Source organism: Stegodyphus dumicola, chromosome X2 (genome assembly GCF_044657685.1).
Source record: "Stegodyphus dumicola isolate Sdum_Otavi_A_Nest chromosome X2, ASM4465768v1".
In the NCBI taxonomy this organism is placed as follows: Eukaryota; Metazoa; Arthropoda; class Arachnida; order Araneae; family Eresidae; genus Stegodyphus; species Stegodyphus dumicola.
Window position 1 is genome coordinate 157,748,217 of NC_140781.1, and position 26,721 is coordinate 157,774,937.

Here is a 26,721-nt window from a genome sequence, read left to right on the forward strand (position 1 = left end):
TCTGAAGAAGTCTTATAAGGTCTTATCCCTAGTTATTTAACCTGTTATTCAAATTGTTGTTATGTTTCCTGAACTTCTAAACTTCCCCTTGCATTTCCTCGCCAGGATGTACATTTAAAGTTAAGTGAAGTGACTATTTAAACGGGCGAATCTTGGAGTTTATTCAGAGCGTGTTTTCGCTAGCCAGCGCACGTTTCGTTTCTGATCTTGCTATTACGCTAATACGCCCCTTGGCCATTTCGAATAATTGTCACGCCTGTTAGGTTTGTTGAATCCACATAAGCTAACCGTAACTTAACGTGCTAAGCCAGCACTATTCCATATAAGACTTGAATTGATTTATGTAATAACGTTTAAGTTCCACCGCAAGTTGTCGGTGTTACTGTGAAGCCTTTCTGTTCATAGTTGGAAATAATAAAGGGCTTTTTTACCCTTTCTTCTATGCTGGTATTTCTTCACGCCTGTGCGAGAATTTGCCAGGTTCAATTGTAGGATCTAGATTAGTTTATGTGGAAAAGCAGAGATAGCTCTTATAGCCTGACTACTAAAACAGAGGCTGTTAAATGAATTTCGAATTGAGATCCTAAACTGCTCTCATATTTCATGTTCTGCAGAAAAATAATGTAATAATTTTGACGAAAATCAGAGATAGATCTTATAGCCTGAGTACTAGAACAGAGGCCGTTGAGGCTGTTAAATGAATTTCGAATTGAGATCCTAAACTGCTCTCATTTCATGTTCTGCAGAAAAAAGAATGGGATAATTTTGACGAAAAATGCATTTGATATTTTTCACATATTCAAAAGAACTGAATTCTTTCCTTCTTAAGAATTTTCATCAGTACCAGAAAAAAGTGGCTTCAAAATATTTAAAACAACATTTTTTTCAAATTCATTCGTTGAACGTTTAAAAAAGTACCTGGGTAGAGGCTACAAGATAGCTGAAAGAAACTAACAAAAATTCGCAAACAAAAATACGCAAATATTTTATTTGTTCGAAGTTTCTCTTTTCTCCAGATGTGTAATATCACGCAACGGGTTTTATATGACGCATTTAAGTAATAATTTTATTATATTTACAAGTTTAAACTTGCTCCGTATTATATTGTTATAACTTTAAATACTGAATTAAAATTAATCTGCGCGTATTTTTGCAATACATGAAGAGAACGCATCGGTACTGGTAGTAAACGCTACGAGGACTTGCGGTAGATTTTACCTCAGTGTTTAATATAAGTTGAGGTACATTCTACCGTATGTCCTCGAACGTTCGTTTCTACAAGAAAGGGAACTTTCTGGAAACAGCTGAAGTAAGTTTGTGGAAAGAATTATTATTTGGTTTATTTTTCATTTTCTGTAGATTTATAATCATATTTTAAAAGATGCATATTTGAGTTTTGAATACCAACAAAAATTAATTTTTTCCTCCTTAAGAAATGTTTCATTTCTAAAATACTACGTTTAAATAAATTTTATACGCTTTTTGTTACATTTTATCCGTCAGTACCTTACCAACACTTATCGCTGAAAATATGTAGCATTTTTCAAAACATTCGCCATATTTTCTAAGAATATTTAAGAATAGGGAGAAGATTATTTATCTGAGCGCTATGACAGGATACTTTTCTACATGAACAAGAGACACTAGACAATGCTGAGGTAAGTTAACGGATTGAATTTAATTCCTTCTTTTTGGCTTTTTATGCAGACAGGTAATATGATGGTCTGAATAATGAATTCTAATGAAAATTTAACATTCTTGCAAGAGTTAAATTTGTTCTTTCTTAAACATTTTTCATTCGTTTTAAAATTTATTTAAATTAATTTAACCTTTACCTTCTTCACTACACCAGTAAAAGGTAACGAGCGCTGCTACTATAACAGCTTCTTTAGAAATTTCAAGCACATTTTCTGTGCCCTGATATTAGCATTAAATAAATAAAACATTTTCTTCCTCAGGAAATGCTTCATTTATAAAATATTACATTTGAGTAAATTTACAATTTCTCTATCTATATATTTTCCCCTAATTTAATTTCTTCTCTGTTTCCTTTTTCTACAAAGCGGTAGTACAACAAGCATAATGAATCTTAAGGATAATTTTTGGATACCTGCAAGACTTGTATTTCTGATTACAAAAAAATTGTTAACCCAATGGAGCATTAGCCAGCCCAGTAGGGCTATTAGTCTCGAAATGGCGTTTTGCGTCGGTTCACTATAAACGGTGTATCATTTTTGAAATTTTTGCTATCAAATATTATCACCTTGCATTATATTTAAAGAAATTAAATAATGAAGAATCTTCATGAATGTATGTTTGTTTCTCGCAATGTGAAAAAAACGATGGTATCTAGAGCCATCAAATTTTGAATAACGTAATCCTCCATTCGAACATGGGCACCTGGAAGCCCGAATTTTGAATTTCGAATCTGTTTTATTATCTATTTCATATTTTGTAAAAAAATATCTCCAGCAGCTAAAGATACAGGTAGATACTGTAGATTCTAAAGACAAGAGGAAGAAATTTTTTTATTTATTTCGGTATGCTAATCTCAGGGTAGAAATGCTGTTTTTAAGGTATGATGTTATTAAACATTAAAAGAAGAACATTGTTTTTAAATATTTTGTGATATTGCTGTTGAATTGAATTTTATATTGTGTAAGTGCGAAGAACATGCTATTTAATAAATGAAGGTAACAAACAGAACGTTAAGTAAACGTCCCTTTGGATGTAATATAAAATCTGAAAGCTTTCAGACTTTTTTATTGATATTTTATAACGCAATTTTAAAAAAAAAATTCCCTTTTCTTTTCTTCCATCATTAGGAAAACGTGTCACTGTATAAAGCCGCATTAGAGCATGTAAATATCTTTACTTAACATTTAAATGTGGTCTTGAGAGTTTTGGTGAAATGTTCTTCAGCTTAGCTCTAGTCTAGGAACAGAATACACTTGACACAGAAGTAAGTACACCCAAAAAATTCTTACTCACTGGTTGTTTTCATGTTAAACGCTTTAGTAGCTACTAATGCCTTGTTGTAACGGAGGAATTGCAATGATCAGTTTAGAAAGCCAACAAGAAGTAAATTTGTTCCTCCTGCTGAACTCTTTCATTTCTTTAATAAGCGCATTAAAATAAACTTCATCCCTTTAGTTTTAATTTTGTTTACTACAACGATTTCAAGCATATTACGATCTTTCATACATATCATGAAACTTTATGACGAATTTTAATCGAAATTTTTATAGATCTACAATTTTAAACTTGCTCCTTATTATAAATTGTTATAATTTTAAATATTGTTTTAAATCTCTATCATATTTCTCTCAATACGGCAACAGTTTTGCAATACATAACTGCTGGTAAATAGCATAACGAGGATCAGCGGTACATTTTGCCTCACAGTTTAATAATTTTTTTCCAATAGCAGATTGTGAACAATTACAAATGTAACTCGGTCCATTAATCTATACAAGGCCGGACGTGGTGGTCTCTTTATTATGGAGGCACCTAATAGGTGGGCCACCGTTGCCTTGCCTATGAAGGGACGGACAGTTACAACCATGCTTTCTCCGGGATTAGAACCCACGCCCTTCGGCATCGCAAACAGCTTCCCTGACCACCATACCGACTGGGCGGCCAGTTTAATATAAATTGAGCTAAATTTTGCCGATTTTTCTCGAAATTCCGTGTCTGTAAAGAAGATAAGTTACTGGATATGGCTGAAGTAAGTTTACACAAAGTATTCTAATTTGTCTCGGGTTTCATTTCCCGCACATTTGTTACCTTCGTATTTTGAATGATGCGTTTCTACCCTTATTTAAACACACCTATATTTTTTTTCTTTCTGAGTAAATGATTCATTTGCAGAATGTTACATTTAACAAATTTGCCTTTTCTTATATTTTATCTGACTATCTCAGTAACATATGTTGAGTAAATACACTAATCAGTAGAATAATCACGTCACTGGAAGTATTGTTTAGGAATGTGTGAGAAAAGTTAGGAAAGCGTTGAGCAGAGGCTTGCCTAAAACATTTAGAGCTACTACATAAAACTAAGCAATTTTATTTCCTTTCGTTTTTCGTTTTCGCCAAAATGTAATATGATAGTCTGAATGATGAATTTAAATCATAAATTTAAAATAGTTTTGAAATTAAATTTTTTTTTCTTACAGAAAACTTTTTCACTCGTATTAAAATTTTATTTAATTTCCCGTTTACGTTTCTAAATACAGCCGTAAGCGATAATGTTGCTAAATAAATCGTCTATAAAATTCCAGCAAATTTTATTTAAGTTCGATATTATAACTGAGTTCATTTGCTGAAACCTCTTCAACGCACATTTTCACTAGAAACAGATTCTATTGGATTCAATTGAATTCACTTTACCCAAACAAATTTTAACTATCTGTAACCAGATTAGTAATATTTATGATGACGTTCTAAGGAATAAGATTAAATAATAAATTTAACATACCAACAAAAATAAATTTGCTCCTCTTCATGAAATATTTAATTTCTTAAATGACACAATATATCCTGCTTATGTTGTCGCTGAATGCAACGATAACACGCAACGCTTATAATGATTCGTCCCCTCCAGAATTTGGGAATATTTCATAAACGTTTCATACCATTCGGAATGTAGACCATATAGGAAGAAACCTGGGCACTAGATTAGCTGCTTCTTTATATTTTTATGTATTTTAGCAGTAGATTTACTGAAACTGAAAAGTTACAAATTTCTTCCGTATAAAAATTTTATGATTCCAGCAGTACATTTAAAATGATTTGCCGTTGAGTTTCCCCAAAACAGCACTAAAATACAAAGCTGGCCATTAAAATTGCAACACCATGAAGGAAAGTATATATAAAAAAAGATATTTATTGCACGTAAACAGTATGTCATAAAGACAAAAAGATTAAATTTGTAAGCATTTTGGAGGTTTACAGGGGAACGAAATTAGTAGAAATTAGTAGGCCGTTTTAGCTGCCAACCCTGGCAGCTAAAACGGCCCTTACCCCATTAGGCATAGAGTCAAACTGGACTTGGATGAGAGAAATCGGCAACTCATTCTTCTTCTACTGAAAGTCTCAAGTTTCTGCTCAAGCATTCTCTGCTTCAAGTCTATGCCACACTTCATCAACCGTATTAGCTGGAAAGCGGTGGCGGACCAGTCTCTCAGCAACCCATGACCAGATGTTTTCAATGGGTGACAGATATAGAGACCGTGCAGCCCAGGACAACAATCGAATACCCTGTGTATCGAGGAAGATCGGAACACGACATGCAACATGTGGTCTTGCATTATCTTGTTGGAAGATGGCGTTTGGCAGGCATCGAAGATAGGGATTTACCACTGGACGTAAAAAAAAGAAAAGTAGCCATCTGCGTTCAAATTATCGTCGATCCGAACTAGAGATGTGCGTGTCGTGTACCCAGTGGCAGCCCAAACCATCACACGAGGGCCCCTGTGCCAATATCGAATGCAAGCAGGCGGTGTGAGGTCTCGGACACCCCAGACACGTATATGGCAATCAGAATACTGCGCGTAGAACCGGGACTCGTTTGAAAATACCCAGCATTGTCGCTTGGCGCACCAAAGTCGCCCTCTCTCCCTATATATACTGCATTGTGTAGGGAAGCCGAAGCAATGGTCACGCTGTTGCAAACGTCAACGCACCTTACGAGCTGATATTGGGCGTGCAAACATGCCCATTTTCTGACTAAAGGTTCGTGATGTGGTAGTACAGTTTTGCAGGGCTGACCTCACAATATGATCTGTCTCTCTGGCGTTAGTTATGGGAGGGCATTGAGATCCCACATGGCGTTCAGTGTGACCCTCAGCAATCCATTGATTCCATATTCGCATGACAATGGTTGGATGTCGACCAGTGCGACCGGCGATATCACGGAACGATAATCTACACTTTCGATAGACAACGATCCTGTCTTATCTAATTGCGAAACTTGCTGGTAAGCATTTCCTCTTCTTATTCGAGACATAACACGATATTCTGAGCAAACTCCAACCTCCAGGGTTTACAAAGCACTTTCCAAATGAGAAATCCACTACACAACTTTTCTTTTATACAGTGCTTCAGATGTCGTTTCTTCCTCCTGCGTCGTTTAAATGCGTTGAAATACTAATCATTTGCATATCCCAACTTCTTCCTTTCATGTGATTTTGACGTTCGTCAGATCATTCCTTCCTGGTGTTGCAATTTTAATGGCCATCAGTTTATATTGCTACCAGAAAGAGGAAACTTCAAATACTCGAAACATTTTTTCTAAAATTTTAAAGCTTTCTTCGAGATTACTTATGTTACTTCAATGTTCACGAACGTACGTTGCACTCAGGAACAGAGATTACATCATAACTAAACGATACAGTTTCACATTTGCTTTCATTTTCCTTTTTCTCTAGATAGGTAATAATCAAGATGTTTTATATGATGAATTTCAGTTCTAATTTTGGTATGATTACAAGAATTAAACTTGTTTCAAATTATGAGTTGTAATATTTTGAAATTTCGTGTGAAATTAATCTTAAATTACCCGTTCTTTTCAATATAGCAATAGAGTACATCACTGTTAGTAGAAAACGTCCCTAGAGTATGTAGCAAATTTTGTCTTAACGTTTAAAAAATAAGCTAAGATATTTTCTGCTCAATGCCCTCAGATGTTCGTGTCTACGAAAACGAGAGGCTGCTGGATACAACTGAAGTAAGTTTGTTTAGCCTTAAAACTCTTAACTGTTAGTTTTCATGTTAAACGTATGAGCAGCATCTAGATCTTGTAAAGGATGAATTGCAATGATACGTTTAGCAAGCCAATAAATTTGTTTCTCTATATGAAATGTTTCCTTTCTGCAGTACTGCATTTAATAAATTGAATACCTTTATTTCTGCTTAATACAATGGCAACAAGCATACGTGATGTTTTATATGACACATTTTAATATTAATTTTAGTAGCTTAGAAATTTTAAACTTGCTCTTCGTTATAAATTGTTATAAATTTAGGTACGATATATGTAGTATATTTTTCACAGTACGGCAACAGAACACACCTTAGCTGGTAAATAACGTCATAACCACTGACGGCAGATGACGGCAGATGTTATCTCAGAATTTAAGATAAATTCAGGTGATTTCTACCAAATGTCCTCGTACTTTCTTGTCTACGAAGAAGCGAAGTTACTAGGTAATAGTGAAATACATTTACAGAAAGTATTCTAATTTGTCTCAGTTCTTATTTTTGCCACATGTGTATATTTATATTTTGAAGGATGCATTTTTACCCTTACCTTGAGCATACTTACAAAACTTAATTCTTTATTTCTTAGTAAATATTCCATTTTCAAAATGTTACATTTAGTAAATTTGTCTTTCCTTAATTATTATATTATAAGGTTTTCTCCCTCCTTTCCGATACCTTCGTGGTGTAATTGGAAGCATACTCGAAGCGTATGTGAAAAGTCCAGGGTTTAAGTCCCGCCATTAGCACTGCATATTTTCAGGTCTCATGCTTCAAAATTACCTAATGACTCTACAGTGGGGTTCGAACTAAAAGGTGGTGGACGATAATTCATCACAACCAGAATTTGGTGACTGCGTCCTCTCATCCCCAGTCGCCCATTAAAAGTCCAGTCGCATTGCTGCTGACAACCCCAGTCGCATTGCTGCTGACATATAACATCAGGTGGACTGGAGGCAGATATTACCTTAACTTTTAATATAAATTTAGATAATTTCAACCGAATGTTCTCTAACGTTCTCGCCTACGAAGAAGCAAAGTTCCTGGACATTGATGAAGATAGTTTACACAAAGAATTCTAATTTGTCTCAGCTTTCATTTCTTTCATATTTACATCTGCCTTTGAATGAAGCAATTGTACCCATAGTTAAGTATGCCTACAGAAAATAAATTTTGACTGTTTAAATAAATATTTCATCTCCAAAATGATACATTTAATAAAGTTGTCGTTTCCTTATTATTATATTAAACCCCAAATATCTCGGTAACGATTATCGATGATAAATAGTAGAAACCTCACGCCATTGCACATATTTTTAAGAATGTATCAGAATAGTTTGGACTGTTTTAAGCTGTCCTGTAGTAAGGACTGTTTAAGAACTACTACATACTACTTTCCTACTAAAATTACTGCTATTTATGAGCTAAATTTAATTTATGTATGGAATCTGCTCTCTTGTCTCTTTCCGTAGCCTGGCTTTCCGTTTAAAGTGATAGGCTGAATAATGAATTTTAATTACAAATTTAATAATATTTCAAAAATTATTTTTTTTCCTTCATATAAATTTTTCTTTAGTTTTAAGACCTATATTTGAGGGGTATCAGCAACCCCTATACCCGCAATGTTAACTTGGCCATTTTTGATGTACCTTTTCTCAAACTCTGCTGTAGGCCCACCAGCGGCCGAGCGGTAAAGTCGCTGAACACTGGTAGTTCGGTCCGAGGTTCGAATCCCGCGAACGGGCTGGCTGCATGGGTGTTTTCGTGGTTTTCCCCATGTGTAACGTGTATACGAGCCAGTTTCCCTTAGAAAGTCCTCCACGAAAGGCATCCCTCCTCTTAGGCAGATAGCCCTAGTGTGCTTTGCCGTAATTAAATACACCACACCACACCAAACTCTGCTGTAGATACACGCTTGAAATTGTTTGTGTAATTAAAGTATACATATCTGATTATACAGAAATGAGCTTTTGAAACATTTTGAATTTTAGAGTAATTTACAGAATATTTTGTTAGGCATAGTAAAATTTAGCACTTTTCTCACACAAGAATTTTTTTTTTATTTTTTTTCTCGAAGTTTATCACAAAAGCTCATTTCAGTAAATATTAGGAAGCCTAATAAATAAGCCATAAAAATGTTAGATACCTGAGAGCAGTAATTCTTGAGAAAAGGTGCATCGAGCATAAAAAAATCACGTTTGGAGAAAAACGCGTTTTTATGTAAAAATCCTCATTGATCAAAGCAGTCGATGACAAACTAAAACTAGATTTTTTACAGTTCTTATTTTCATAGAGCTTAAAGAATGGTATTTTAAGAAAGATAAAAGTGTAGAGAATTTGAAAATGCAAAAATCCGAAATCACAATTTTTTGAATATTTTGGGGTTCCAACACCCTTTTTAAGTTATTTTGTCATTAACTTTTATCACTACAGCAATGGGAGTAACGTAACTATTATAAAGCGCCTTTAGAAAGTTCGCAAATTTCTCCGAACATTCGATATTAACTGAGCTCATTTGTAGAATATTCTGTAGCACACTTTTGCATAAGGAGCAGATTCTATTGGAGAGAGCTGAAATTAGTTTAGCCATACAGTTCTAACTATTTGTAAATTTCCTTTTCAATCAGATTAGTAATATTTATGATAAAGTTCTAAAGAATAAGTTTAAATAATAATTATAACATACCAACAATAAATAAATTTGCTTCTCCTGATGAAATATTTCATTCTTAAATGCGCTGTGTTCCTATTTAAGATTATTTAGTTTCTTTCTTCAAAATCCTATTTAATTAATTCAACTTATTTTTTCCCTCTAAACAAAACAGCAAAAGGTGTCACTTTCGGTATAAGCTTTCCATCGGAAATTTTATTGATCGTTTGCGATTAGATCCGAGTTAATTTGTTGAACCTTCTGGAAAGTTCCTGTCAAGTATTAAAATTGCCTTCTCCATATAGCTGAACTAATTTTGCACACAGAGTAAGAATTTGCTCACAGATTTTATTTTCTGTGGACTTATAATAATGGAATCTACTGAATAAAGAGATTTAATGATAATTTTTGCATTCTTACATAAATTAAATTTATTCACTCTTAAGAATTGTTTCCTAACTTACTGTATTTAAACTAATTTGCCTCTTTTCCTCTATACTGAATATAAAAAATCGCTACTAGAAAACGTGTGCTCGAATGTTCGATAAATTTTCTACATATGTAAAGTCACTTCTGAGCTCATTTCATAAATTTTCTGAACCGTAACCTTCAATCGAAAACAGAGGCTACGGAGCATAATTGAAAATGAACGCATTGAATTTTTAATGTTCCCCTTTTTCTAAAGACCTGCACTTTAATAATGTTATAAATGATAAATTGAAACGTTAATTGTAGCATTACAAAAGGAATTAAGTTGTTTTTTAAGAACTGTTTGATTATTTTAAAATACTGTACTGAGACAAAGATTACTGATTATAACTCTAGTAAATTTAGGCACTTAAATTAATTTTTTCCTGTTTTCCTCTTCAAGACAGGTATGATATGATTTTTATTGATGAATTTCAGTTTTAATTTTGGCATACCAACAATAGCTAAATTTCCTTCTTCTAGACATTTTTTTCTATATCTAAATAGTCCATTTAAATTCGTTTCCCGTTTCCGTTTCCTAAAACAATAGCAAAACATAAAGTTAGTACTAAAATTGTATTCAGTACGCTCATCAAAATTTCTATTAGTACTTAAGATTAGTTCTGTACTCATTTGTTCAGCGATTCATGAACATACGTGGCTTCTAGAAATAGAAGCGACTGGATGTACTTGAATTAAAAAATTCTAATTCGTTCTCAGTTTTAATTTTTGACAGACCTTCATGTATAACCTTTTCGGAAGTATATTGGCTTAAATTAAAAGCAACGAATTTAACTTAACTAACTAAAATGTAAGTTAACCCAAAGGCTACACAGAAAAAGAACGCGTAAGTTGGTTCAAACCTAATAGCGGCGTGACACGCCTAAAAGTGGGAATAACGCAACGTCGCAAACAAACTGATCTCAGAAGAATCAGCTAGTAACGTGGCCTTCAGCTGGCGAAACACGCTCTGATTCTATAATCTAAAATCTTCCTTTAAATACTATCTCATTTGAATACGCGCGAACTAGAAATTAAGATTCTGGCAGGAAAATGGAAAGCAAGAAAGGTAGCAAAGGTAATTAATATAAAATAACTGATTAATAAAAATAAATGAATACCCTAGATTTTTTTTTTTTTATACAAAAGGAATATACACGTGCAATATCATAATATTTTAAGTGACGAATCGCAATGGTAATTTTAGCAATTTCAAACTTTTTTCTTATTTTAAGTTTTTAAATCTGCAGGATATTTTTTGCAATGAAGCAACAGGAGGCAAAGCTGCTGGTACAAAACGTTAGGAGGACATGGGGAAGATTCTGTCTTAGCGTTTAAAATAAGCTGAGACAGTTTCTGCTCCATGTTCTCGAACGTTCATCTATACAAATACCGCTTATAGCTGAAGTAAGTTTACACAAAGAATTCTAATTTGTCTCACTTTTTTTTTTCTCAGCAAATATTTATTTAACTTAATAAATTTGCTTTATTATTATTAAATTTTTCCATGAAAAATTCCGAAACACCCACCAATTATAATATATAGTATCCTCAGGTTATTCGAGCTTTTTTCTAAAGACATTTAATGATACTTACGAACACATGACAGGCTTCTTTCCTTATAGAATTACAGCTGCCAGATAAAGTAAGTTTACGAATCGAAATTATTAGCTTCTCTCTCCTGTTTTCGGTTTTGGGAGAAGTGTATTATTATGATGTTTTAATGAAGAACTTTAATTATAATTTTAGCACACCAACAAAAATTTAAATTCTTTCTCCGTCTCCTATGTTTAAGTAATATATTTAGATTAATTTCCGTTTCCTTTATTTAGTGCAATAGCAAAACAAACTGTTGCTACTATACTGTATCCACTACGCTCATCAAATTTTTTATGAATCTTTAAGATTAGTTCTGTACTCATTTATTCAGCGATCCGTGAGCATACATGCGTTCTAGAAATAGAAGCGACTAGATATGCTTGAAATAAGCCATTCTAATTTGCACCGACATTTAATTTTTCACAGACTTACATATACTATTTTCGACAGTATATTTTCATTTATAACATCATGATATTACAATATCATGCTGCTTTAAATGGCGGTATCTTTTAATAATTTTATTGAGTTACCAAGAGCAAGATTTTCTTTTTTATGAATTATTCAGTTTTTAAGTATTATATTTAAACTTTAGTGTGTTACAGAGATGAAATTTTCTCTTATGAATTATTCAGTTATTAAGTATTATATTTATATTTATCCGCCGTGTAATTTTCTCACTTCACCACCAAAATAAGCGGTGTTTATATAAAAAGTCTTTTGACCATTCAGTAGTTACTGAACGGTGTATTCATTGAACGTTGATCGTCGTACGTATCTACTGGGAATAGAAGCCACTGAATATAACCTGAGTAAGTATGCCTAGAGAGTGCTAAATTGTTTTTCAGTTTACCCTTTCTGCATATTTGTAACGTGATATTTTAAACAATGACATTTATTATGGCAGTTTCGGCATGCTAACAATAAATAAATTTGTTCTTTATTAAGAAATAAGGCCCACCAGCGGCCGAACGGTAAAGTCGCTGAACACTAGTAGTTCGGTTCGAGGTTCGAATCCCGCGAACGGGCTTGCTGCATGGACGTTTAGGTGGTTTTCTCCAATGTGTAACGTATATACGAGTCAGTTTCCTTTAGAAAGTCCTCCATGAAGACATCCCTCCCCTTTGGCAGATAGCCCACGAGGCTTTGCCATAATCACTAATCACACACTTTATTAAGAAATATTTCATTTATTTTATTAATATTTTTAAATAATTTGCCGTTTACTTTTTTTTTTCAAAACCGTAGCGGAAGTTCTCACTACTGCATTAAATCATCCACAGAAATCCCGGAATTCTTCTGTTTCCTCTTCGATCTCTTAAGATTAGTTGTGACTTAAGTCATTCAACGTTCTCCAGCGTTCCTGTCTACTAGGATGAGAGGTTTGATTTGGCTGACGTAAGTTCACAAAAAACGTCTGTAGAGACATCAGGTTATTTGTGAAACAGAAAGAAGTGAAAAATTAGCATCGCCTTTGCCGGGAATCGAACCACGTACCTCTGGAATACGCGCCCAGGGTACAGACCACTACACCAAGAAGGTACGCTAAGAAGACTGGAGAAAAACCTTATAAGTCTTCATTTCAAGTTTCATTATTTTGTAGAGACATTAGGCGTTTTTTAGATACCGTCTGGGCGGCACATGAGAAAATGTAATAATCAGGAGTTCCCTACATAAGCAGATTCGCCCTATTTCATGCGCAGAAATATGTGAAGAAGGGTCCGTATCCTGTTATATAGTAACTTAATGAAGGATTCGAGTATAGAGATTCTAAGCATACAGTGAGGATTAAGTTATATGTGCATCCTCCTCTGTGGAGAATTATTCCTCAAATCTTGCCAATATTTTGAAGCAAGTTATTTTAGTTGGCATTTGAAATTTGAGCAAGGCCATGGAATGATGATTTCAATACCATCTTGATTAGGAGTTGCTTCTTTGGATAATTCATCTACCTGATAAATAACCAAACCAATTCTGGTTATTACAGTTATTACGCAAAGTACACAAGGACTACCTGTCTAAAGCGAGGGATGCATTCGTGAAGGCCTAGCTAAGGGACATTGGCTCAAATCCACGTTACGCATGGTTAAAACTACGAAAACGCCCATTTCTTTTGCCGGAATTCGAACCCCGGACCAAACTACCAGTGTGCAGCCACTTAACCGCTCGGCCGCTGGTGGGCCGGATACAGTTGAACTAAGTTGACGCAAAGTGTCCTTATTTATTACTGATTTACATTTTATTTACTAGATTTGAAGTACCATGTTCAGAATGGTAAATTATGCTCACAAGAGTTAAATTTGTTTCTTTCTAAGAAATATTACCTTTTAAAATACTGCATTTAAATAATTTATAGATCAAATTTCATTCTTCTTAGTGATTTAAATTTTTGTGAAAACTATGTTCAGTTATACAAAATCAATATGTATTGTCTTTCTTCAGCAGCGAGATCTCTCTCAGGAAATTACTATAGCCTCATATACGGTACTTTTTGTTAACATAAGGAACCTGAGTTGAAGATAATAAGAAACATGGAAAGTTCTGCAAGTTTTGTTTGTATGATTTCAGATTCCAAAGAACTACCAATTCAGTTAAGAAAAATTATCAATGTACGTTGAGAACACTAGGGCTAATCGCAACATTTGAAAGATATTTAATTATAACTGAAATTAAAAATAAAGCTCATAATTCATCTGATACGTCAAAATGTTTAGTGTTGAGTTTTTATTAAAACTTTTGGACAAACTGTGTTGTGTATATTATGATGTCTAGCATGATTTGTTCATTAAATTGCTAAAATCTTTGAGCTACTCAGAATGTACGATCCGAACTACTACAAAATTTTAATATTTGTTTAATTCTGTCGAAGCAAGAGACAGTTAACTAACTGCCTTAGAAATATTTCGTGATAAATACTTTCAACGATAAAAAACATTTCTAATAAATCATATATAAAACAACGTGGAATAAAAATTAACACTGTAAAAATGTTCATAATTGAAAATACTACTACTACTCTTTTGAGGAAAGGGGTCTTTTTTTGTTCATCTACTATGATCGAATGTCTATTCATAGCATGAACGGATAATTTCAATAATTTTAGGATGCTTGTTATGCATTAGAACCATATGACAGAATTTTGGGAAATAAATATATAAAATACAAGAATTACTTGTCTGGAAAACACGAATGTTGCGCATTAAGAAATAGAAATCTTCTAATAGGAAACTATTGCATTTAAATTTATCCTGATTAGAAGACATATTAATTACTCTTCACTCTTCTGTTAATGCGTTATCTGATTAGCACGTTCATTGCCATGTGATGCACCAACAGTTACACGTTGCTTTTATATCACTGACACGTGAATCCCAGACTGGGCGCATGTATACATATATTAACATCAGAATTGTTTTTCTGCAATAGTTCACATTTCTTATTAGGAGAGAAGAAAAGATAATGAAATTTATTTTGATGAAATTTTCAAACAATTACAATGAACCTGTCAGAAAGGCCAGAATATACTGCTGTAAGTTGGAAAAGAGCTATTTTTTGTACGCATAAATTCAGTGGAGCATAAGATTTATTAAGACTGCAAGAACTGATTTGAAAAATCTTCCTTAATTATTAGGAGAAGGAAGTAATAATTTAATTAAAAAGAAAGTCTAATGAAATTAGTAAAGGAAGTTAGAAGGTATTAAACAAATGCAATAAGACTTGTTAAGAATGAAAAGTAAAATTTCGTTTCTAACGTTTCTTTAATTGAACCGATAAGGAAAAATTGCCATAAATAAATAAACCTACAAAATGCTTTGATAGCATATACAATTTTTAACCCACTCAAGTAACACTTTACATAACGAGAATTTCATCGATCGATGTCAACTTATTTTAGTTGGTTAATTGTTTGCATTGCATAACATGGGAATACCTTATGAAAGATTCCTTTGCGGAAGGCTTTCTAAAGGGAGCTATTTCATTATTCACATTGCAGTTGAAGTAGAATGAATATTCACCATTTCTTTCCTTTTTTTTTTTTTTTTTTTTTTAATTCCAAGCTGGCAATTAGCGGGGAGATGGTAAGCTCAGAAAAAAGAAGAAACATAATTTGCTTCTGATAGGAAATAAAGGAATGATCCCACCGGTAAGAAAAAGAATATATGGGCAGCGTAACTTAAAAAAAAGTAAGAATTAAATTCACTTTACAGAGCAAATTCAGCTTTACGGTAGAACTGCAAATATCCCGCCTAAATGAGACAATGACCTATCCCGATATTGGAACAATACGAAAAGCTATTCTGCCATTCTTTCTGCAGACCAAATATGCATTCAATTTAATGCAAAAGAATAAATTTTACTTTTTCGTTTATGACAGTGCACTTCAAAAAGAATAAAGTTTAAAAACTGTCTCCGTAAAACAAAATATGATGCACACATCTTCCGACAAAGTTAAACAACGAAATTACTATTTATTTGTCTAAATGCGTAACTTATTTCAACTAAGAAATGAAATTATTTACGCAGACCCGTGAAATTAAACGCAATCCCTTTTTTACAATAGTCCTTTTTTACGCAATCCTTTTTTTACAAACATATAAATTGTATTTTTATGTGAGTAAAATAAAACGTATGGCCTATTTTTGCTCAGCTAAGCTATAATATTAAATTTAATTTCCTTTAGATAATGGAATTAGCAGTAGAACATATTTTATCAAATTAATCACTAAAACCTTTGCAATAAATTTGTGATTTCAATAAAAAAGGTTTTTTTTAATACAAAAATGCATTTTAGCTGTATAATGTATTGTCGGCCTACCGGTGCCTGAATGGATATGGATACGACAGCTAGATACTTTTAATTTGACCCTGGTTGAAATTCTCAAGAAGGCGCTCACTGTATGGGCGTTCTCGTGGTAATATGTAATGCAAACAGAAGATAATTTCTATGATAAAATCCTCAACAAATGCATTCTAGACAGATAAATAGACTAAGTATGATTTTTAAGATATAACTGACTTATATAGACATTCGCAAAAACCTTTATACCTTCCTTTTTCAGTACAGCGTTTTAGCGGTGCCGACTGCTACATGATTTGAGGAAATTAAATCATGCGCCTCAGGTTCGCGACATTTATTGGTCCCAAGAAGAGTTGTTTCTCTACAAGTTTGCGAGGCCCGGCTTTACTAAATATACCTTTACAAGTACCAGCCTTACTTTCATCTGTACCTGTAGAAAGTACGCGCCGCACAGCCGGTATAGTGGTCAGTGACGATGAGATCCGTACTATTGGCCCGGAGTTCGAATCCCTGAGAAAGCATGGGAGCTTGTGGACGTATAGTATCAGTACGGCAAAAGGGCGTTCAAATACACTGCTAGCCGAAAGTCCTCTCGAGAGGTTGATGGTAGGGAAAGAGGAGTCTAGGAGACTGTCAGACAGCCTTCCGGTGTGTTCTCCCTCTAACCTCGAGCAGAAGCTTAACAGTTAGCTAGGTTCAGTAACAGCTCAGACATCAGACTATGGTACTATATAGGTGTTGATCTAGTTTCTACCCGTACTTGCTATGTCGTTTGGGCCAAGTTTCAAATCTGGGAGTAAGTATGGCTGTTTGTAAATGTACAACTTCTTTGCGGTATGGGAGCACTCGATACTGTCAAGCCGGAAGTTTAATCGAGAGGTAAAAGAAAAAAAAAAGAGGGATAGAGGACCCTTAGATCCGTTCCCCGGGGTATTCTCCACAGAAACTGGGACGGAAGCGGGTAAAATCGTAACATAAGATGCTCAAGTCATTGACCAACGACAAGCGTATCTCTTTTCCTTCTTCACTAGAATGAATTCGTGGACTTGACTATATATTCAGGTCAGAAGGATCAGTAACAACACTGTACTAAAATTTTCTATACCATATTGATTCAGAAGTACTTATACTGTATTTATCTTTTCATATTATTAAAATCAACGGAACTATTAAAACACATCAATAAATTTAAAATAAATTGCTCTTAGTGAGGAAATCAGAACTAAAAATTCGGATAATTGGAAGCAGGATATAAAGAGTCCAGATAATTGGAGCGCATAATGCTGAATATGCTTCATATATTAGATCCTTGAACATCATAGCGGCGCCAAACTAATTGCTGAAACTTCTAACTGATTTATATAAGAAGGCATATTTTAATTAACTCTTCCTTGAAAGAGCTGAATGTTAGTTAACATTACACAACGAACTGTTAACACCAGTTGATTTTTAACGCTATGTCGCTGAATACTGGTAGTTCGGTCGGACGTTCAAATGCTGCGAACGGGCTGGCTGCATAGGCGCTTTCGCGGTGCTTCCCACGTGTAACGCGTATACGAACCAATTTCCCTTCGAAAATCCGGCCCACCAGCGGCCGAGCGGTAAAATCGCTGAACACTGGTAGTTCGGTCCGAGGTTCGAATCCCGCGAACGGGCTGGCTGCATGGGCGTTTTCGTGGTTTTCCCCATGTGTAACGTGTATACGAGCCAGTTTCCCTTAGAAAGTCCTCCACGAAGGCATCCCTCCCCTTAGGCAGATAGCCCTCGAGGCTTTGCCATAATCACACACACACACACCCCTTCGAAAATCCTCCACGAAGGCATCCCTCCTCTTAGGCTGACAGCCCTCGAGGTTTTGCCGTAATCACACAAACCTTGCGACTAAAGCTTCGGCAGGCTACCATTTCTCTTACTGTTGTTGTTACTTATGCCCACTGGTCTGACAGTAACATCAGCCCACGAAATTCCTCGTAGCAAGGGACGCAAGGTACGCCTATCGTTGCCAACAGTCTTGAACACCTTACAGGTGACAGTGAGATTTAGTTCAATTCGGCCCCCAATTTTGATGGAGAGCACCTCCGGGGGGGGTCGGGTTCGAGGGTCTCTCATCTCTCTCCCCCTTCCACCAAAACACACGAAAGGATTTTCGGCTCGCCGCATATTTAGAATGCCGCCCTGCTGCCCCGACACTATACATTTGCAAACATCCATTCCTTCTCCTGGATTCGAAACCGGGATCTTCGGCACGGCAGTCAGCGACGCTAACCACTATACCAGTTGGGCGGCACCATCTCTCTTAAGCTTCTCAAATTACATAGCAAGTGTTTGTACAGGCGTTTGCCTTAGACTTTTGATTGTACATCTGGAAGTATCACATTTCTGAAACTTCTGCATTCGAGCCAAAGTAATTAATATTTGCAATTATTTAAATTTTTAATATATTAAGAATCAAAATCATTTCACCTTAGCTTTCGTTTATTTTTAACTTCTTTTTTATCTTTCCCCGTCTAATTAAATTCATATCCTGCATCTGTGAATAGTCGCGTGAATATTTTAAGAAAATTATGCAGGATGGAAAATTAGATAAGTTTAGAATTTCACTAAATGCAATTTCATTTAAACTGGTAGTGGTTTTATGTCTTACAAAATATTTTAAGCTTGTCTGTGGCTTACATCGACACCGTGAAACTTTTCTCGTTGAATGTTATAATTTCACAGCAAAATAAATTAACGAGAAGTCACTTTCACTTTTGATTTCTGTTTGCTGGCTGAAAAGTACACAAAGAAAAAATAATAACTCCGCCATTTCTTTTGAAATTTATTCTTCTATATTAGCTATTCTAATTACGACTAATCCGCTTTTTTTTCTTACTTAATTCCTTTTAAATGAACAAGCTTATTTTTTCGACCTATTACGCGTTTTCTAACTTTTAGTGGCACACAGATTCAGAAGCTATACCAATAACTTAACACTAGCAATATAACTCATGGCAATAAAGGATTAAGATATGTGATGCTAATTAGAAATACCAATACAATCAGTAGAAATACCAATACAATCAGTAGAAAGATGACTGGCAACTCTCGAGACGGTTCCTGAATTTGTCGCTCCTCTGGATACATAAGCAAATAATAAATGGCATGTAAAGAATGAATTTAAATTCTATGTTTATTTTTAAGTAAAACTTTAACTCCAACACTTTAAAACTAATTATTAATATATTATTATTTTGCTTATTTTTCTCTTTGCGAAACCGTAGGTGGCATTTTAGTGGTTACTTCATTTCTGCAATTTCTTAAATGCAAAATATGTATAAATTTCTTAAACGCAAAATATATATGTGTACGTCTTAAATACTTCTTAAACGGTTTTTTTATATAGAAAATTATTTTTTTCTGAAGATTACATTTCAGGGGGAGGAAGAAAGCAAAATTTCAAAAGCAAAAATTCAATTTCCTTTTAACGCCTCTGGTTTCGTTTTCGCTTGCAATAACGGAAACAAAACTCTGAAATATTTCTCTCTTTAACGAGGTATTCTTCCTTATTAACGTCGTCGTAATCATGATTTAGTTGAAGTTCGTATTTTTCATTTAAAAGTTTCGAAGGAATGAAAAAGATATAACAAGAGTATATAGCTGTCGAAATGCTGCACTGTTTTTTTTTTTTTTTTTTTTTTCCTGAATACTTTATGGCATGGAAAAAAACCATTTTTCTAGTCAATGCAATCCCGTATGGCAATTCAAAATCTCGTTAGCTTTCACCCGCTTCCACGATTCACATGACCAACACCCATAATGTTTCACACGAAAATGCCGCCTCTAAAAATGTGCCGCTCAGGGTGGACCGCCCCTCCGCCTTCGTCTAGCTACACTACTAGGATAGGGTATGGATTTCTTTCCTCTGCAAAATATGTCCAAAAGCATAACAATGAACAATTGGCGTGAATTTCTGAGCATGCTCGAAATTACGTCGCCTTTGTTGTGCAGTTTTCACTCTTAGAACTTAATCATGAATTATGTAACGTGTTTTTTGTAGTGCTGTTACATTTTCAGGTCATAACATAAAGGCCACTTTAGATGCTGTTAAGATGATTTCTAAAGTCATCATAAGTCAGATAGTTTTCCTTTTCTCTCTCTGTTGGGGGTGACGAGTACAGGCAACGAAAGGGAAAATATATTCATATAACTGTCTAACCTAATGTGCCGTCTTTTGGAGTATTGAAGACGGTGGAATATTCAGTTCACAGGATTTGCATTTTTAAGTTTATACTTGTATGCGTTTTTTATTTCATAAGTTCATGTTTTTAGATACTTAAAGATACATAGTTGATATGTGCGATTTTTCTCTTCAACCAGTGACCGAATGGGTAAAACCGCTGAAAACCGATTGTTCAACCCGATTTCAGATATTCGCGAAAGGAATAGATGCATCTCAGTTTTCATGGTGTACCACATGTGTAAAGTAAATACGAGACAGTTTCTTTTAAAAAAGTCTTCTACTAATGCATTTTCTCCTTAGGGGCCAAAAAAAATATCAAACTAATGAAACGTTACCGGTACCACTGATTGGATTGCATTCTTTGGTATATGGCAAAGCACACTACAGCGATCTGTCTGGTTAAGGAGAAGGTTGCCTTCGTGGAGGACTTTCGATAGGAAACTGGCTTGTATTCATGTTACATATGAGAGAAACAACTGCATAGAGAAAAGGAGACTTCTCTCTCATTGATGAACTGCGCTTGCAAAAATACGAAATGTGTTATGTTTAAATATAATGTCTGAGATAATTCATACAGTGAATTAGAAGCTTCTTTTTTTATATAGCCTGTAGAGACATTATGTATTTTTGGAAGCAGGCAAGATAAAAAATATACAAAATCTTCGCCGGGAATCGAACCGCGGACCTCTCAATTACGCGCTGAGCGTGCAGACCACTACACCACAAATGCTCGCTAAGAAGGCTGGAGAAATACCTTATATACTCTCCTTATTAAAGGGCGACTGGGGTTTTTTAAGAGATTCAATCGCCAAATCCTGGGTGGGGAGAATCATCATCCAACAACCTTTAACTTCGGATGCAAATGTAGAGACATTAGGTTAATTGGAAAAGCCAGAGAGATGAAAAATTAGCAACCGCCTCCGCCGGGAATCGAACCACGAACCTCTGGAATACCGACCCAGCGTACAGAACCACTACACCACGAAGGTTCGCTAAGAAGGCGGGAGAAATACCTTATAAGCTCACCAGTGGTCAAATGGATGAGACCGCTGAACACTGCCAGTTCAGCCAGGGTTCGCATCGCCATGAGCGGAACAAAAACGTCCTTTGCGGAAGTGATCCTCCCTTGGCAATAATATTTTTTTTTTTTTTTTTTTTTGTATTCTTAAAAATAAAATATGTTGTAAAAATAATGTAAACTATTCAGTACTAAAATAAAGTACGTAAAATAAGAAAAATACTAAATATTTAATAATATGTAATGTAAGTACGAGAGTTGATTTGGGTATTTAACGTAAAAACGAGCCCCATAGAGAAACTGGATAGTAGTATTTATGTTTGAGCTCGGGTTGAATTACCAATGTTCAGTTATCTTGCCCACTCGTCACTAGAAAGTGAAGTAGAAGATGAATACACTTTCTCTGTGGCAAAAATGATTTCTTAGATAAGGATTCTCAAAAGTACACATTTTTGACTCGTCCCCCTTTGTGACCAGATGAAAGGTTCACGTCCCCGACAATTCAGAAAAAGTGTTATTTCCAAAAATTGCAATCCAACCGTAAATATATTAGCATTTATGACCGTTTTTACTTCCTTGTACTAAGTGAAAAGGAAGTATTGTAATCGCGAAAAGATTCAGGCAGCATATTTCAACGAAAATATCCATTTTGACCGCTATCGAATGCAATTTAACGATATTTTTGCGTGATATCTGTACGTAAGAACAGAATAAAATACTCTTTTCCTTCAAAAAAATTATAAAACTGCTTTAAAATTAATTCTGAAGAGAAGTTTTCGTGGCGTCTGTACGAACGTATCTCGCATAACTCAAAAACGAGTAGCCTCAGAATGTTGAAATTTTGTATATAGGACTGCTATAACATGTAGATGTGCACCTCGTATTTTGGTTGCAATCGGCCGCATCAAACGTATATAAATATATTTATATATATATCCACTCTGTTACCCGGCTCAGTGATCTCAGTTTCTTTACTCTTATATTTTGGTAAATTGTACATTTTTTGCTTTAAAAATGATTGTATTATGTTGCTTTTATCTTCCGGTTAAGATTTTTATGCCTTTAGTAAATCTGTATGCAATATTTTTAGAATTATCAACAATTTTAAAGTTGTCTAATTGCCACTAAGCCTTTTTTTTATGGCGGCCATTGATGTTTACATTTGAAACATGAGACTAGTGGATTTGTTGCCAGTCTAAAGAAACTTAACTTCGCAACAACAAAGATAACGCATTCATTTATTATTGCCAATTAAATCATGCTTAATTCTTTCTGGAATTTTTTCGAGGAAATAAGTGTTCAAGATTTACTTCGTAATTTTTAATATAGATATTTTGAGTTTTTATGTATTTTTGCCTTCTCGCGAAGCGAGAACTGAATTAATTAAATGAGAAATACACAATCGTCTGTGAAAAACTGTTCCTTTTTTTGTTTTGTTTGCTCAATTTCTTTTATACATCATTCTAGCTTTATTATAGTATTTGAATGGAACATATGGCAACGATTAGATAATTCTATTCTTTAAATTATATAAATTTTGTGCATTATGAGTTATAATATGAACGAAATATATAAGTTAACTGTTATATAATTATTGGATTATATAGCAATTAACTTAGTTTCCGTTATATAATTAATTTATAAGTTAACAATTATATAATTATTAATACTGTTAAATGAATCTAGCGCCAGAGTGTCGCTATGGTAAACAAATACTAGAGTGAATTTTAAAGAATGCGTTTATTCTATTGTGGTTTATGCGCTGTCGGCGAAGTAGATTTAATTCAATCCAATAAGTTTAAATGAAATGCAACAAAAAATGCGTATAATGTAATATTCCGTACAAGGAAGTCATGTGGTGTACATATCAGATTTTTTTAATTATAAAAAAGATCTTTTTAAAACATACTGTATAAGCCAAACAAAAAGCATTTTCTTTTAAATTAGTGAATGTCATTGAAACAGTTTGCAATATACATTCTCTATAAATTTCAAACACACAATGTTAGATACACAGATAAAAACTTTGGTTATATAATTAATCACTTATAACTACAATAAATGTTATGAGTCTTCCTGGTGGATCATGACGCTACTTAGAAAACCTGTGAGTTATGTTATTTAAAACTTTGGCTGAACTGCGTTATTTCGTTAGGTTGTATGAATATAGTAAAGCCACGAGGCTATCTGCCTAAGAGAAGGCATGCTTTCGTGAAGATATTTCTGAGGGAAACCGGCTCTTATTTTTGTTATACATGGGGAAACCAAGAAACCCAACCTTGAGGAAATCCAAGAAAACTCTCCAGCACGTTCGTCAGGATTTAACCCGGATCAAACTACCAGTATTTAGCGATTTTACCGCTTGTCCGCTAGAGTGGGCTAATTAATTAATGCATCTTATATTATACAAAGAATGCACTTCTGCGGGAGAGGTCTACCAATTTCAGAGTGGATAAGAACACTAAATACTAACATTTCATCCTGGCTTCAATTCCCGATTACTGAAGGACTAGCTGCATAGTGTTTGCCTTACATTACTCAAGAAGTTTCATCATGAAAGCATTATTTCTTTCGGAGACAACAACACTCGCATGATTTGCTGAAAGATATCTGGAGAATAAAACTTGTTATGCTGTTATTTTAGGTCATGCTTCGAACGAGTAAATGACTTTAAATAAAAGTAAATTATTAAAAATAAATGTTCTTACAAAAAATATGAAGTACTGAGTTATTCTTCTAAAATTAATAGTCTACCCCCTCTTCGACAAAATTGCGTATTCGGTCCGATCTTTTGAATAAACGGGAATTTCTCGAAATGTGCATCGCGTGCTAGAGTAATTATCAATATAACTCGTAAATTTCCTTATTAACAACGTAGTTTTAGTTATGTTTGTGTTTATAAAGCTATATACACAAAACAAAATTTATTTAATTTCGTTACACTTTTAGTTTTTTGTTGAACTGCGACAATTCATAAAAATTATTTAAGATTAAACGAAATTATTCTTCTTTATGGTATAGATGACGATGCAAAGTATTTATAAAAAAAATCAGCTAAAATATTTCATACGTCAATGACGAATATAAATAAAATGCATCAGAAATTCTAAATACAACTTATGGTTTAATTATGCATATCCATATTTATTAAAATTTATAAACAACATCAACATCTTTACAAAATGAGTGTAAATTCATGTGAATAATTCGAAGCATTTATGCATCAAAAATTCTAAATACAACTTATGGTTTAATTATGCATATCCATATTTATTAAAATTTATAAACAACATCAACATCTTTACAAAATGAGTCTAAATTTATGTGAATAATTCGAAGCATTTGTCAGATACTATAGTTTTACAACATTCAATCATATTTTTTGGGAATATAATTTCAAAAAATTAATAAGTTGGATTTCAATCCTCCGAACGTTGCGAGTTGATACAAATGAATAAAATTTACGGAACGAAACTGCATAGAAAAGTATTTCAGTTGTCTATCATTTACTTTATGAGGAACTAAAATTGCTAATTCAAAAAGCTTACACAAATTGAACTGTAAGCGTAGCAAAAATAAAGTTAAAAAAGGTCCATTTTCTCTTTCGCATATACAGAAGAATATATCCGAAAAACATATGCAAAAGAATATTTCCCATAGTCGAAAAGAAATAAAAACGTTTAGGATATAAAGAATAATGCACATACAATTTTTTTTTATTTTAAGTACATAGAATTATTTAAACAAAGCCATATATCTTATAATTTCCTAACTTGCAGTATTACAGCATTTTATAAACATCTCTGAAAACTATTTCAATAATAACGGAAATTACTGGTTCAGCAGCGTATCATGTTTTTGCAGTTCTAGTATTTTAATTTTTATACATATTTTTCTAAAATAGTTTTTATTTAATCAATTTTATAATAAAACACTTATTATATTTCTTTATAAAAAAGATGTTTTGACACTAAATAAAACCGAGATACTGTAATACATGAAATAAAATACATGTTTATGTGATAGGTTAACATTTAGTAAAATAAGTACAGTAACAGATTTATGCATTGTGAGGCATGCATCATTTTTTGATATCGCGTTTCCTTCTCATATTGAATACCTAGCTTTGTTGCTTTTAAATCGATTCTGCTGAATCTTAATCGATATGCGCATCGATTAAAAAAAACGAAGCGGCAGCAAAAAAGAATACCACTTCAAAGACTTTTTCAACTAAAACGGCCAACTACAGGTGGGTTGTAAGTGAAATGCATGCACGCATAACATTGACATATAAAGCAGAAAAACATCACTTACTCGTGCACTGGAAAATGAAAAGTTAATAACTCAATAGCAGGTAGCGCCAGAATTCATGAAAGAAAGGCTAAATTTTTTTTGCATCATTTAATATAGACATTCCAGCATGTTAAGTACTGAACTCACAAATAATGGAAACCACCCACTTTTGTGCAAAAAAAAATTATCCATCGCCTTAGCAATGTACTGGTAGCAACTAGATATCAAATTTCCGTAGATTGAAACTTCGTAAAAGTAGGTGTTTCCCCTGTTCATTTATAGGTGTGGCATATTTGGCGAGTTATCACCCATAATGGTGAAATGTTTTAATTGTTTGAAATCTTCGTAAATAAATAGAAGGATAGAAGGTGTGGCTAAGGATACCTTTTGTTTCTTTGTGTCTTCGACTAGAGTTCGAAATATTTTGATATAGCGCTTGCGTTAAAAAATAAAGAAATTTTTGTTGAAAGCTGTTGTTCACATAAAAGTTCCTTTTCAGTTTTCGTCGTACATAAATAAATAAAAAAATGAAATAAAAAAACTTTTAAAAAGAACAATAAAGAAAGAAAAGGAAAATCACACTATTCGAGTGATCATATTTACTACTTTACGTTTTAAACAAAATTATAAACAATATGACTGCTTTAGTAATAAACTGATTTGCAAGTTTGTTTTTTTTTTTTTTTTTTTTTTCTTCCTCATTTGTAACCGTTAGTACAAGTGAAGTTCTTTTTTACTTTGAAAACGGAAGTACTGTATATACAGAAAGCTTAAAAGACTTGGGAATTTCTTTCTTTAAATATTTATCTTGGATATGAACTCCCACTTCAGAGAATTCTGTGAAAATTTTCAGACGTGTAAATATGAAAGTGTTGTGTAAATATAAATTACAATATTTTGTATAGCTTCCGCAAA

At 33.7% G+C, this 26,721-nt stretch overlaps 1 protein-coding gene across 3 annotated transcripts in view; it reads right to left on the reverse strand.

Moving 5' to 3' along the window:
- Nucleotides 1-26,031, reverse strand: part of LOC118188762 (uncharacterized) — an 819,948-nt gene extending 793,917 nt beyond the window's left edge. For all 3 annotated transcript variants that reach the window (XM_085809659.1, XM_085809661.1, XM_085809660.1), the window contains exon 1: nucleotides 25,828-26,031. The gene's annotated coding sequence lies outside the window, so the exon portion shown is untranslated. The remainder of the gene's footprint in view (nucleotides 1-25,827) is intronic.
- Nucleotides 26,032-26,721: the final 690 nt, after the last annotated feature.